The following is a 13023-nucleotide window of genomic DNA, read 5'->3' on the forward strand; positions in this document are numbered from 1 at the left end:
GCCTCTGCCTTACGTGTTCTAATTAGCATTATATATATCCAGGTTCCTTGCTACAACATTGGCAGTCTGCCAAAGTACTGGTAAGTCACTGGTAAAGGTAAAAGGTTTATCAGATCTAAGCTAAGGATAAGGAACCTACATAACAAGATCACTGTGAAAAGATCTGAAATAGTTTGTTCAAATTATTAACAACATTTTTTTTTTTTTTTATAGAATTACCTAGTTTATCAAGATTGCAGGACTTTCATATTTCCTTGTTTTAGCCCAGTGAAAGTATGGTCTTACCCTGCCAGTGCCACCCCATTCCATCTGTTTGATCAGGTCAGCAAATCACTGGCTGTGTCAGTTGTGCATGTGGCATCCCCAGTTGTAGAAGGGCAATCGCTGCTATCTCCAGACTTTCTATTTTTATTACCAGCACCTGTATTCACTTCATGGGCAATTTGTAGATGTTTTTGTAACAATTTGTTTTAGTTCTACTGACTGAATCCTTCCTGACTGCTTGCTGTGAATTCAGACTGTTCGGTAGCTGACAAAGCACTGATTGAGAGTGCTCAATGCACAGTGCTAGATTCAGGCAGGTGGGGGCCCAGGGTGTCCGAGGTTATTTGGCGGGGTGGGGCTTCACTATTGCAGAGCCAGAGATCCACACACCCGTTTTCGTCATGCTGGGGGCTTGTCCAGCACTCCCAGAGCTACTTGACAGCCCCCAGTTCTCCTGGACCCAGAATAGTCTGTGGATGCTCCCATCATCCATTCTCCGCTGCTTTGCAATGCAAAGTAGCTGTGTCAGACTGAAAGCGTCCTCCCCAACCCCCCTCCCCCCAGCCCGCGGTCACTGCAGCCTACGGGTGGGACATCGGGACAGCTGGGAGGTATGCAATGTGTGGGGGCCCTAGTGTGTGGGTGGGAGCCTCAGGACAGCTGCTCCTGTCGCCCCTCCCTTAATCCAGCCATGTCAATGCAAAACAGACAAGGAAATGGAAACAGTGAAGTGCTGGCCACAGGTACAGATGTACAAAGCTGCCATATTTTGATTAACAACTGGGTTAGCTAGGATTTCAGACCAGCAACAACAGTCACAGGAACACAATGATGCAGGGATTGACTTTGGCACAGGCACAAAAAGGATATGATACTATATGTGTTTATTGGCTCAATTAGTTCATATAAAATGTTGCTGCAAGTGCCTATATATGTCCTGCAGGAATTGCTTTAAATGGGCTACTAAAACTCTTTTTACATTTTTTTTGACACAGTTGTGTGGGCGGGCAGATGCGTTCACAGCCCTATAACAAATCCACCGTTATACTGTATGTCCATGATATTCTGCCTGGGCATTACACATTAACTAATGTTGCAAAGAGGGTTAGGGCATTGGATCCAGCCCACTTGTGATATAAAGCCAAAAGCCAAGGAACTCAGGCCAGTCTTGGATCTGGCACCAATTTAGTGTGTCTTGGAGATCTCTTTTTTTTCTTTTTCTACAGCTCAAACTGACTTCCAGGGCTTTGTTCCTGGGTTCAACAGCTACCTCCAGTCCAAATCCAGCTTCAAGATGTTGTAGTTCCTGGTACAGGCTTTGGAGCTGCTGCTGCTGCTGCTGCTGCTGCAGTAGCTTAATACCACCCGGCCCTCCTGGATCCCAAAATACAACAAAAATAAGTGTATGTCATTTATATCTCTATATATTGTCCTACAAACTTATGGGTCCATGTACTATAACTCCATTTATCGTGGAGAAAAAGCTGCTTCTGCTGCTATCTTTGCAAATCTTGCCAAAACTTTATTGATAAGCGCCCAAAATGACAAAGAGCTCACTTCCAGCTTCTTCAGTGAGGAGAGGCCGATAACGGCAGCTACAAGTGACGAAGACGGCACTGGAGAAGACAGCCGACAGTAAGTAACCTCTCTTCTTTGTAACAGCTGGGTCACATAGCGCAATATTGTAGCCTGCTATTAGCACTGGCTGGCAGAAGGGGTTGGGTATGCGTGACCGGTGGTCAGGAGACCGCCGGTCATCATACCGACGCCGGAATCCCAGCTTGCAGATGGCCGACAGGTGGGGCAAGCGGAACGAAGCCCTTTGCGGGCCCGGTGGTGAGCTGTGCTCGCCACAGGTTATATTCCACTCTATGGGTGTCGTGGACACACAGGAGTGGGAATAATCCCTGTTAGTCGGCATGCCGACTGTCCGGACAGTAAGGGGGCGGGATTCCAGCGTCGGTATTGTGACCGCCGGTCACGTAACTGCCTCCCGGCAGATTGATAAGCGATAAGTACAGAGATTTTCTCTGTCTTTTTTTTTATTTGGTTCCTTTATCTCCACTTAGCAAGTGGACCACTTAATGTCCTTCATAGAAGTAACAAAAAGGGAAGCCTATTCAATAAAATACGTGATAGTAACTTTAGTTTAATGAATGCTTCCAACCAATCAGCAAACAGATTTACAATAAATCTCAATAAATCTCAATGTTTTGATTAGAAAGATGGAGCTGAGCTTAGAGGAGCCTCTGTCTGTGACAAAATGCAGAGAAAGAGCAGAAACAGTGCAAGAAACAGGTATGGTATACTGTACTTTGTGGATAGATGATATGTTGACATCCATCACGTCAACATGTAACAATGTCAATAATCGGCAATGCGCCTGTTACAGCATTAAGAACCCTAAGCCAAATGCGGCTTATGTTCCGGGGGTTGTGGCTTCAGTGCAGTTTTTGGACATTAGTCGCAACCTGTAACTAAAGCCTCTACCTGTGCTTGTGGAAGTATGTCCATAATCCTTACCTTAAATGTTGTCAAAGTCAGAAAAATATCTCTATGCACACTACCATATTTGCACCTCACACAGGTCCGTGCTGCGCATGCGTACGCTCTCCCGTACGTGCGCATACTCACAGTCGCGGGCACCCGCAGGCGCACGGTATGCGTATTTACGGTAGAGTTTATGTGATCGTAGCGTGCGACTCAATCATTACATATTTTCACTATATAATGTATTTTTTAGATCATGGTCCCTTTGATAGATTCTGAAAGTTTGGTTAATATAGAATGTTCATGAACAGAGAAATCCCTCTTTGTTTGATACGAAGGGTCAGACAGGAGTAATACAGTGGTGTTTAGTATCCATCGGAAGAATATTTAATTAGAAATATTCCGGTGTTGGTTTGAAGCAGATCAATCGCTCGTGCGAATAGTTATGGACATAAGAAGTTTATGAACATTTACTTTATTTGCACTTTATTACCCATGCGGCGGGAAACCCAGTTTCCCTCCCACCTGAGCTGTTGGAAAGAGTCACAGCCCACCTGTATGAATCAACCTATGACCTTTTGTTATAATGCGAAGCCGAATTCCTGTGTCCAATGAACAATGAGATTGTAGGGACCATTGAATTGCATTGTGTGTGGGGCATAAATAGAAAGGCCGATCACATCCAGCTCTCACTCTTCAACGGTTATCATTGCTGAAAATCGGGAGCTGGATGTCCAGAGGCGCATGCGATCGTTTCCTTTGTGCGTAAGTTTTTCTCCGTAATCATACTGTTTCTCTCTTGTTATTATGGGCCATATCTCTCTCTCTCTTCTCTTTCTCTCATTTTTCTCTTAAACTTAATTGTATTGTATTTACTGTGTAGTTACCTGGTTAGTTAGTCTATGTTATATTGTAGTGTATGATTTGTATTTGTATTAATTCTTTTGCAAGTATATCATTCAAAATATATATATATTAGGCGTTGGACCCTAAGCCCAGGTATCTGTGTATTTCTTATAGAGTTAAGTATTCTCAGAGCGTCGGTGACGCTCAAACTGCTTTTAAGCTAGTAAGGTTATACTGTGTTGCATTTACACCATATCACTACACAAAGGGTTTACTGCATAATACACTGTTTATGGTTTAGATATAAAGGTTTTACATTGTGAGCGTATGCGCCGCTGGTGATCTCCTCGTGGTCTCGAGCGGTCGCATCGCTGTAGCGAATTATTACGGTATTCGGCAGCCAATAGCGTGCCTGCCAGTGATCTCTTGGCCGTGAGCGAACGTAACGCTTGAGCGTCTCGACCACGGCTAAGCGATTGTTACGCAACGTGCGTACCCTTACGGTACTTCATACGTAGTTAGCGTACAGTGTTCTTAGACCTCATAAAGGGTATTATATAAGATAAATATTTAGCTTTATCAATTGCGGGCTCGTCCTGTCCTTCACATATCTACACTAGGTAATTTCAGCAGACATTATCCAGCAGCAAAGGGCGGGAGATCATATTCCTCGTAGTGCTGTTTGGATAAGCGTCTGCTTCTCTTAGTAAAGGGTGCTGAAGGAATCCGGGAACCGGAGGTAAGAACAAAACAATAGTGTCTTTTTAAAACTGTTTATTTTTCTGTCTTGCGTACACACGCACGCACACATATATATCTGCATTTCCTTTTCATTGGTGTATTTTCGTATGTCACTCTCCTGTTTGCCAGTTCTATAGTTGATAAACGTGCTTAGAGAGATTTGTCACTATTTCATAGTTTAAGAGTAAAGGTAATATAGTTAAAGTATAGACAAACACACAGCTGTGCCTGAGAGACAAGGCGAAGTCAGTGTGGTGCGTGGTAGATGATAAAGGATCATCTACATTGATAAACGTATAAATTGTGTTACGGTGGATCTTTGCTTTGCGTACACGTGTCTCTAACAAAAGACTGAGACTTGCGTACGCAATCCAAGGGCCGACGCACGCAGCGTATATTACGCAACGGAGCGTACGGGTACGCCCACGTAACTCAAATCACAAGTTGTTTTTTTTTCTCTCCTCTCAACGCGATAAGTAACGCCAGGCGATAAATCGCGCAAATCTATTTTTTTTTTAAATTCGAAATTTAAATTAATAGATCCTTCTCCTAATTTGTAACACATCTGGTCTAAAGAGAAATTTCTGCGCAGAAATAGAAATAGAAACAAAAGTGTACATGTGGTGAGTGAGTGTGGTGTATACAATTTTACAGGTTGAACCACAAGAAAAGTCGAGTTCTCGTGAGGTACATGCGTGTAAGTGACGTACATGGTGGCTAGGGAGGCATCCCTGGTTAAAACATACAATTTGAGCATTAGAGTGTAGCAGACCAGGAGGTCATACTGTAACAGACCAGGAGGTCATAGCAGACCAACAGGTTCAGGTACAGCAGACAAGGAAGTCCGCTATACAGTCCACAGGCACAACACCAAGAAAGGGTTGGTGCAACGCCCATATAGGCCATACAAGCTCTGGCTGAAGGAATTCGCAGCCGCAATTTTCGATTCCACTGGTCGCTCCGTACATAAGATTAGTTGCTTATGTGCTGAACGATTGTACCGCACGTAATTGTGTACATTAGTAAACCTGACCGGTACTATTTGTGTACGAAGGTCATAAACGCTATTTGTACATTCTAACGTGATTTGTGTAATTTTTTTTATTTTAAGGGAAGTTCGCTGCTCACTCAGGAACTATCCAGCAACCAATAGTTACTGGAAAGAGTAAGTGTTCTTCGGATCACCCTCACAGGTTCCAGTAAATAGAGGTTCAAGTCGCAGGGGCCCTAGGTCGAGTACGCCAGCACCATATCGGTGTGATCAGGTCGTATTGGTCGGCGTGGGCGAGTGAGTTGGGTACTCGGTAAACCGCCACCGTCAGCCTATTTTGGACATTTGGTTTGCGTAAGGGTTGGCTGGATAAAGCAACACTTTCGAACTATGGGGGCCACTTGTTCAGGTAGGGGGCGATCAACCTCGGTTCGGGTTGATTCAGTGAACCGACCAATTGGGTCGGCAAGGTATGTAATGTGTGAGAAATACGGAAGTCACACAGAAGCTTTATGTGATGAATGGGAGAGAATGACAGTACATGACGGGGAGAAATTCCCAAGAGTAGGTAGCTTCAGCACAGAAGTGTTAACGAATTTAAGGAGAAGGATATGTCTCATTAAATCAGCAAAGAGACGAATCAAGCATTATGATTATTTGCAGTTGTGGCAACAGGAGGGTGACATACAGAGAGGATTGGCTCAGGCGGCGGGATCTGGCTCAATCAGAAAACTGATAGCCACGGCCCCACCGCCACCATATATATCGGGGGAGAAATTGGTTGCGGAGAATGACGCACTAAGGTGTAACACACAAACACTTAGCAACTGTGTAAATGTTAAAGATAATGTTAACCAATTAACCAATGCAAGTATTAACCCGTGCAAGTTGTACCCTGTTTTGAACTTTCCTCAGGAGTGTGATCAAGAAGACGAATCGGCAACAATTTCAGCGCTCTCTCTAGCAGCCACCATAGCAGAGACCACAGTAGGCACAGCTCCACCCACGAGATTAGTAACAAGGGCCCCTAGCGGAGGGATAGGTGAGGTCGTATCTACAGGTAAGTACGGCACCATACACTATGCTGAAGCCATTTCACCACAGGCTGTAGAACCCACACAGAGTGATATTGTTAGAGTTAATCCTGTTAGGGTAATAGCTGTTCCAAATGGGAAAACTGACACATCAGGAGTCACCCCTGTGAGGAACATTGCCATGTATAGCCCATTTTCCAGAATGGAATTAAGGACCATAGTGTCTGAATTCCCTGACCCTAGAAAAGACTTAGTTGCGAGTCAAAAATACATCAGAGACTTAGGTAACACTGTAGAGCCCAACAATAAAGACTGGCAGATATTGCTGAGAGCATGTTTACCCTCCAATGTTGACGCAACTCAATTTTTAGCTGATTGCGGATTAGATCAGGATGTACCTCTTACAGATGTGTACAACAAAGATAATGTAAAAAGAATAAGCTTACAGTTAAAAGAGTATTTCCCAGCGGTAGTCAGATGGAACAAGATATTCTCCATTAAACAGAAGGAGTCAGAGACAGCTGCAGAGTATTTTCACAGAGCATTATCAGAAATGGCAAAATACACAGGCATAGAGGACATTAAAACAAACATAAACCATCGAGAAGTAGCAGTATCGGTACTGATGGATGGTTTAAAAGAATCATTAAAGACTAGGGTACAGACCACACAACCATGTTGGCGAGGTCTGTCTGTGGCTACTTTGAGAGAGGCTGCTATTGATCACGATAGGAACATCACCAGACACAGGGAACAACAAAGTGATAAGTTAATGGCAGTAAGTATACAGGCCCTGACCACAAAACAGCCTGTGTTAACATCACCAAACCCTGTGGGTAAGTCAAATGTGGTAACATGTTATTTTTGTCACAAACAGGGACACTTTGCACGAGACTGTAGATCGAGAAATGTACAAAAATCTTATCAACCCCCTAGACAACGACACGACACACGACATTGGGAGCAGGGTCCGCAGAAACGGAGTTATGAGCCACATGCAGGGAAACAAAAAGATACCCCCCAAACAGAGATTGGCAGGCCTCTGGGAGTTCCCATTTAACCCCTTCACAGGTAGTTGCTGCCAGAGGAATTCAGGTAGGTCACCATACCCAATAGGGGTGTGGCCATACCTGTAATCTGGAGCCAGTAAAATTGATTGCAAGCCTTGGAAGTGAACCAGAAATTGCAATCAATGTAGCTGGTAAATCATTAAACTTTCTTGTAGACACAGGGGCGGCCAAATCAGTGATAAATTCGACAGTGGGCATGAGAACCACTGGTAAGACAATTCCAGCCATAGGGGTAACGGGAGTAGTCCAGCACTACCCTGTTAGCAAACCAGCCGAGATTACAGTAGGGCCGTTACATACCAAGCATTCCTTTTTGCTGGCTGCATCGGCACCGACCAATCTCCTGGGTAGAGACATATTGTGTAAAATGGGGTGCGTCATTTATTGTACTCCTGAAGGTGTATTCTTGGACATACCTGAGAATCACGCTCAGGAAGTACGAGACATGTTAGACTCCCCGTCAAAATTAATGTCACATACCATTATGACAAATAGGACTCCCTCCCAAGTAGAAGAAATGACATCTCAGATACCCGAGTCACTTTGGACAAAAGATGGACAGGACACTGGATTAATGGCAAACGTAGCTCCGGTAGTTGTACAAGTAAAAGATGTTAGGATAGCTCCAAAAATCCCACAGTACCCTCTGAAGCCAGAGGTGGAGTTAGGAGTTTATCCCGTAATAGAGCGCTTGCTACAACAGGGCATTCTGGTAAGAACGTCCAGCACTGCCAATAGTCCCATCTTCCCTGTTAAAAAGAGTGGGGGGAGGGGTTACCGGCTAGTGCAGGATCTAAGGGGGATTAACAAAATAGTTGAGAGTCAGTTCCCCGTAGTGCCAAATCCAGCTGTCATCCTAATGCAAATCCCTCCCACTGCGAAATTTTTCACTGTTATTGACCTCTGCTCCGCTTTCTTTTCGGTACCTCTGCACCCTGACAGTCAATATTTGTTTGCATTTACATACAGAGGAGTCCAATACACATGGACTCGATTACCACAAGGATTCATAGATAGTCCAAGTATATTTTCTCAGGCTTTGCATGATTGTTTACAGTCTTTCCAACCAGTGAGTGGATCAGTATTAATACAGTACGTGGATGATCTACTACTGTGTTCTGATTCATTGGAAGCATCCCTGAAGGATACGAAACAGCTCCTGTTTCATCTTTCAGACACAGGACACAAGGTTTCCAAAGACAAGTTGCAATTATGCCAAACTAAGGTAAAATATTTGGGACACTGTTTAACACAAGGACTGAGACACCTGACCGCTGATAGAATTCAAGCAATTAGAGACATGACTCTGCCACAAACCCAGCAACAGATCAGAACATTTTTAGGAATGTGTGGGTATTGCCGTAATTGGATCCCAGGGTTTTCCATTTTAGCGTTACCTTTGCAGGAAATGGTCTCCTCAAACAAACCTGATCGGATTTCGCATACAGACGAGTCTGAGGCAGCATTTGAGAGACTTAAACAGTGCCTAACGCAGGCACCAGCATTAGGTATGCCGGACTATGGGAAACCCTTTGAACTATACGGAACAGAAAGTGCTGGTTGCGCGGCAGGCGTACTAACCCAAAAGCACGGTGATGCCAGCAGGCCAGTAGCATATTACAGCGCTCAGCTAGACACGGTAGCGCGATCCCTCCCCACATGCTTGCGAAGCGTTGCTGCGATAGCATTGCTAGTAACGAAAAGCGAAGACGTCGTGCTAGGTCACAACCTCACAATTCATACACCACATGCAGTGTCAGCCTTGTTAAATTCTGCCCAAACCAGGCACGTCTCATCAGCGCGGTTTACAAGATGGGAATTGGCACTAATGGCCCCCGTAAACATCACCATAAGGAGATGCAGTGCATTAAATCCTGCAACATATCTCCCAGGTGTGCCTGGACAGGCACAAAGGGTGGAGGATGAGAGTGGTGGGGAAGGAGGATTTAATACAAAGGAAAACACTCATGATTGTATGGAATATTTGACCCAAAATTTTACCGCAAGGCCTGACATCAGTGACAACCCACTGGAAGATGCAGAACTTACGTTCTACACGGACGGTAGTTGTCATAGACAGTCAGACTCGGGAGACTTGTGTACTGGGTACGCAGTCGTAGATGACCAAGGCACCATAGAAGCGGAACCGCTAGGCCCACCTCACTCAGCCCAGGTTGCTGAACTGGTCGCCCTAACCAGAGCATGTGAATTGGCTAAGGGCAAATCAGCCAATATCTACACCGATTCTAGATACGCATTCGGGGTAGTCCATGATTTCGGAGCCCTATGGCGCCTCAGAAATTTCATGACGGCAGCTGGTACACCGGTAGCGCATGCAGCTCACATAAAAAGGCTTCTAACAGCGATACAGGAACCCGACAGAGTGGCTGTTATCAAATGTAAAGCACACACATATAGCCAAGACCCAGTATCACTTGGTAACAGCCGAGCAGACAAAGCAGCTAAGTTAGCAGCTGCTACCCCCAGACAGACAGACACCACACAACTGATGGTATTTAATACCATCAACACACAGAAGTTGTGTGAGATGCAAAATTTGTGTTCCACACAGGAAAAGGCAGTCTGGAGGGCAAAGGGATATGGCCAGGAGTCCTCAGGACTCTGGACGGATGGACAAGGTAAACCGGTGGCCCCCAGAGCATACCTTCCATGTTTGGCTGAAGCAGCTCACGGGCTGACTCATCTAGGCAAGGAAGGGATGTGCAAGTTGGTAAGAGCATATTGGTGCGCCCCAGGATTCTCCTCTCATGCGAGTAAAAGAGCCATGTCATGCCTTACCTGTTTGAGAAAGAATATTGGAAAGGCAATACCTACAGAACCATCCCATATCCCACCTGCCGGCGGCCCTTTCCAGGTAATACAGATTGACTTCATTCAATTACCCCCTTGTCGAAATTTGAAATATGTACTTGTTTGTATAGATGTTTTCTCAAATTGGGTCGAAGCATTTCCGGCGGCCACAAATACCGCTATGTTTACTGCTAAGAAAATTGTGCAGGAATTTGTATGTAGATATGGTATCCCTAGAATTATCGAAAGTGATAGGGGTACCCATTTTACAGGTGATGTCTTTCAAGGAATGTGTAAATTGATGGGAATTGATAGCAAGCTGCACACTCCATACCGTCCACAGGCGAGTGCGAAAGTGGAAAGAGTGAACAGCACTATTAAAAATAAACTGAGTAAAGTGATGGCAGAGACAGGATTGACATGGCCAGAAGCTTTACCCATTGTACTGTACAGCATCAGAACCACTCCCAGGTCCCCTCTTAATCTGTCTCCCTTTGAAATCTTGTTTGGTCGACAACCGCATGTCATGATTAACCCTCAGGATGATTTGAAGTGTAACAATGAAGTGACTGTAAAATACTTGATTAACATGAGTAAACAGTTTAGGAATCAAAATGATAATCTGAAGTTAGTGATTCCTGATTTACCAGATAGTAATTGTCATGACATTGAACCTGGGGATTATGTAATGATACGGAATTTTCTACGCTCAGGTTGCCTTATTGACAGATGGGAAGGACCATACCAGGTCTTATTGACTAGCACTACAGCATTGAAGGTTGCTGAGAGAGAGACTTGGGTTCATTCGTCCCACTGTAAAAAGGTTGCTGATCCAGAGAGGTCCCGTGATAAGGAACAGACGGTAGAGGTTGTATCACTGGAGTGTCTGTTCCAGGAAGATTGAGGCGACACCTGAGCATTGAAAATCACAAGACCAAAAGCAGTTGTCGATCCCCTGTTCCCTTTTATTGTTTTTCTCCAACTTCCCATCCCCTCTCCCTCAAATTATTTTTTCCCCCTTCTCATTCTTCTCCGTTTCCTCCCACAAGATGGACTTGCCCCAAGAGACTGTGATCCGGATTTTCCTGTTGACCATGATGTTGACCAGAGCAGTCTGTTCCGGCGAGAGTACCATGGAGGTCGAGAGAGGTTCTGGAATGGGTTCTAATGATAAATATGGAGGCGTAGTTTTCCAAGAACAACTTAACCAACAAGTAAAGGCGAGTATCAGAAAACGATCCGATAGCATTGACCATAGAAGGAATTGTGAAGGATTGTTAGCTGAAGAAAACTGTATCTGTCGGCTCTGTAACAATGTCATTGAGGATGGGTGCATAAAGAAATGCCAATCCAGTTTTAATATCCATATGGACCGGCATCCATTGAGTGACTATCGCTCCTTAGTGGGTAATGTGTTAAATAAAACAGATTGTTGGGTATGCTCTCAAGTACCTCAAGGTCATAGCAAATCAGGGCTAGTACCATTTCCTTTAACGATAGGGGAGGTACTTGAGTTAAGTGGTGGGAGACCGGTGGACAGGAGGTTTAATATCTCCAGTCCTCCTAGTTTGAAGCTCCACCAATACCATGTGGATAGGTCCCTATTATGTTTCAACATCTCCAATCCCCGAAAGCCGGGAAATTGGGAAGTGTCATGGAGTAACCAAACCATGACCTTTTCGCATAGAGCAGATAGAATGCCTACAGATACAGAGCTTGTACGCCACATAGCCAGTAGAGGAAAATCTTTCCGGTATAGGTATACCTTAGGAAATAGGATTACGAGAGTTGGAGAGGTATCACCAGGATACTGTGCACATATCATACAACCTGATACGTGTACTAAGCAGATGGAAGAATTAGGGTTAGGAGATTTCACATGGAAGGTGTGTAATATGGTTATGTCCTACTCCGTCCCATATGTTCTCCCCGATGATGCATATTTCATATGCGGGAGAAAGGCGTACAAGTGGCTTGCCCCAAACTCTGAAGGATTGTGTTATATTGGAAAAGTACTGCCCGAAGTAATGACTGTATCACATGACAAAATGAAAGACATACACCGTGGTGCCCAAGCTCCTTATACTCACACCCATTACGAGCACGTTGTTAAAAGGCACCTGATAGAGAAGACAGAGCATCCGGCCTCTGATCTGATAAGTGAATCCACCGGGATTCAATTCTTAATTGCGTTAGATTTCACCCGCACCGCTAGAGGAGTGCTGAATTATAAATACATATCGGCGCTCGCAAATTTGTTAGATAATATCACTGAAATGTATGATGACACATTTAGGTATACTGGAAGGGAACTTCAAGCTTACAAAACAGAACTGGTACAGCATAGAATGGTTCTCAATTACCTCACAGCAGTAACAGGCGGATATTGTGTCACACTGGCAACACAATACGGCGTGAAATGTTGCACATATATTACGAATAGCACCGAGGATCCGGTCGAGGTCATAGACCAAAAGATGGACGATATTCTCCAATTGAAGTGGGAATTTCGCAGGAGACACAATCTCACTCTTGCTGCTGTAGAAAATGAGCTGACTGGTTGGGTGTCATGGTTGAACCCGCGAAATTGGTTTTCTGGTTTAGGAGACTGGGCTCAAGGAGTCATAATGGATGTTGGGAAGTTTCTCCTATGTATCTTAGGTGTTATCATAACGATTGGTTTGATATTTAGATGCGGTCAGGCTTTAATGAGGTGCAATCATCGTACTAGGGTAATGAGTTTAAGGAGTGAGGAAACTGTAATTCCAATGGACTT

The 13023-nt window shown here is 44.5% G+C and overlaps 1 long non-coding RNA gene across 1 annotated transcript in view; it reads right to left on the reverse strand.

Moving 5' to 3' along the window:
* LOC135051346 (uncharacterized) overlaps positions 1-803 on the reverse strand; it is a 174558-nt gene extending 173755 nt beyond the window's left edge. The window contains exon 1 of the long non-coding RNA XR_010242196.1: positions 220-803. This is a non-coding gene — a long non-coding RNA (uncharacterized LOC135051346). The remainder of the gene's footprint in view (positions 1-219) is intronic.
* Positions 804-13023: the final 12220 nt, after the last annotated feature.

This window comes from Pseudophryne corroboree, chromosome 2, assembly GCF_028390025.1.
Source record: "Pseudophryne corroboree isolate aPseCor3 chromosome 2, aPseCor3.hap2, whole genome shotgun sequence".
Taxonomy (NCBI): domain Eukaryota; kingdom Metazoa; phylum Chordata; class Amphibia; order Anura; family Myobatrachidae; genus Pseudophryne; species Pseudophryne corroboree.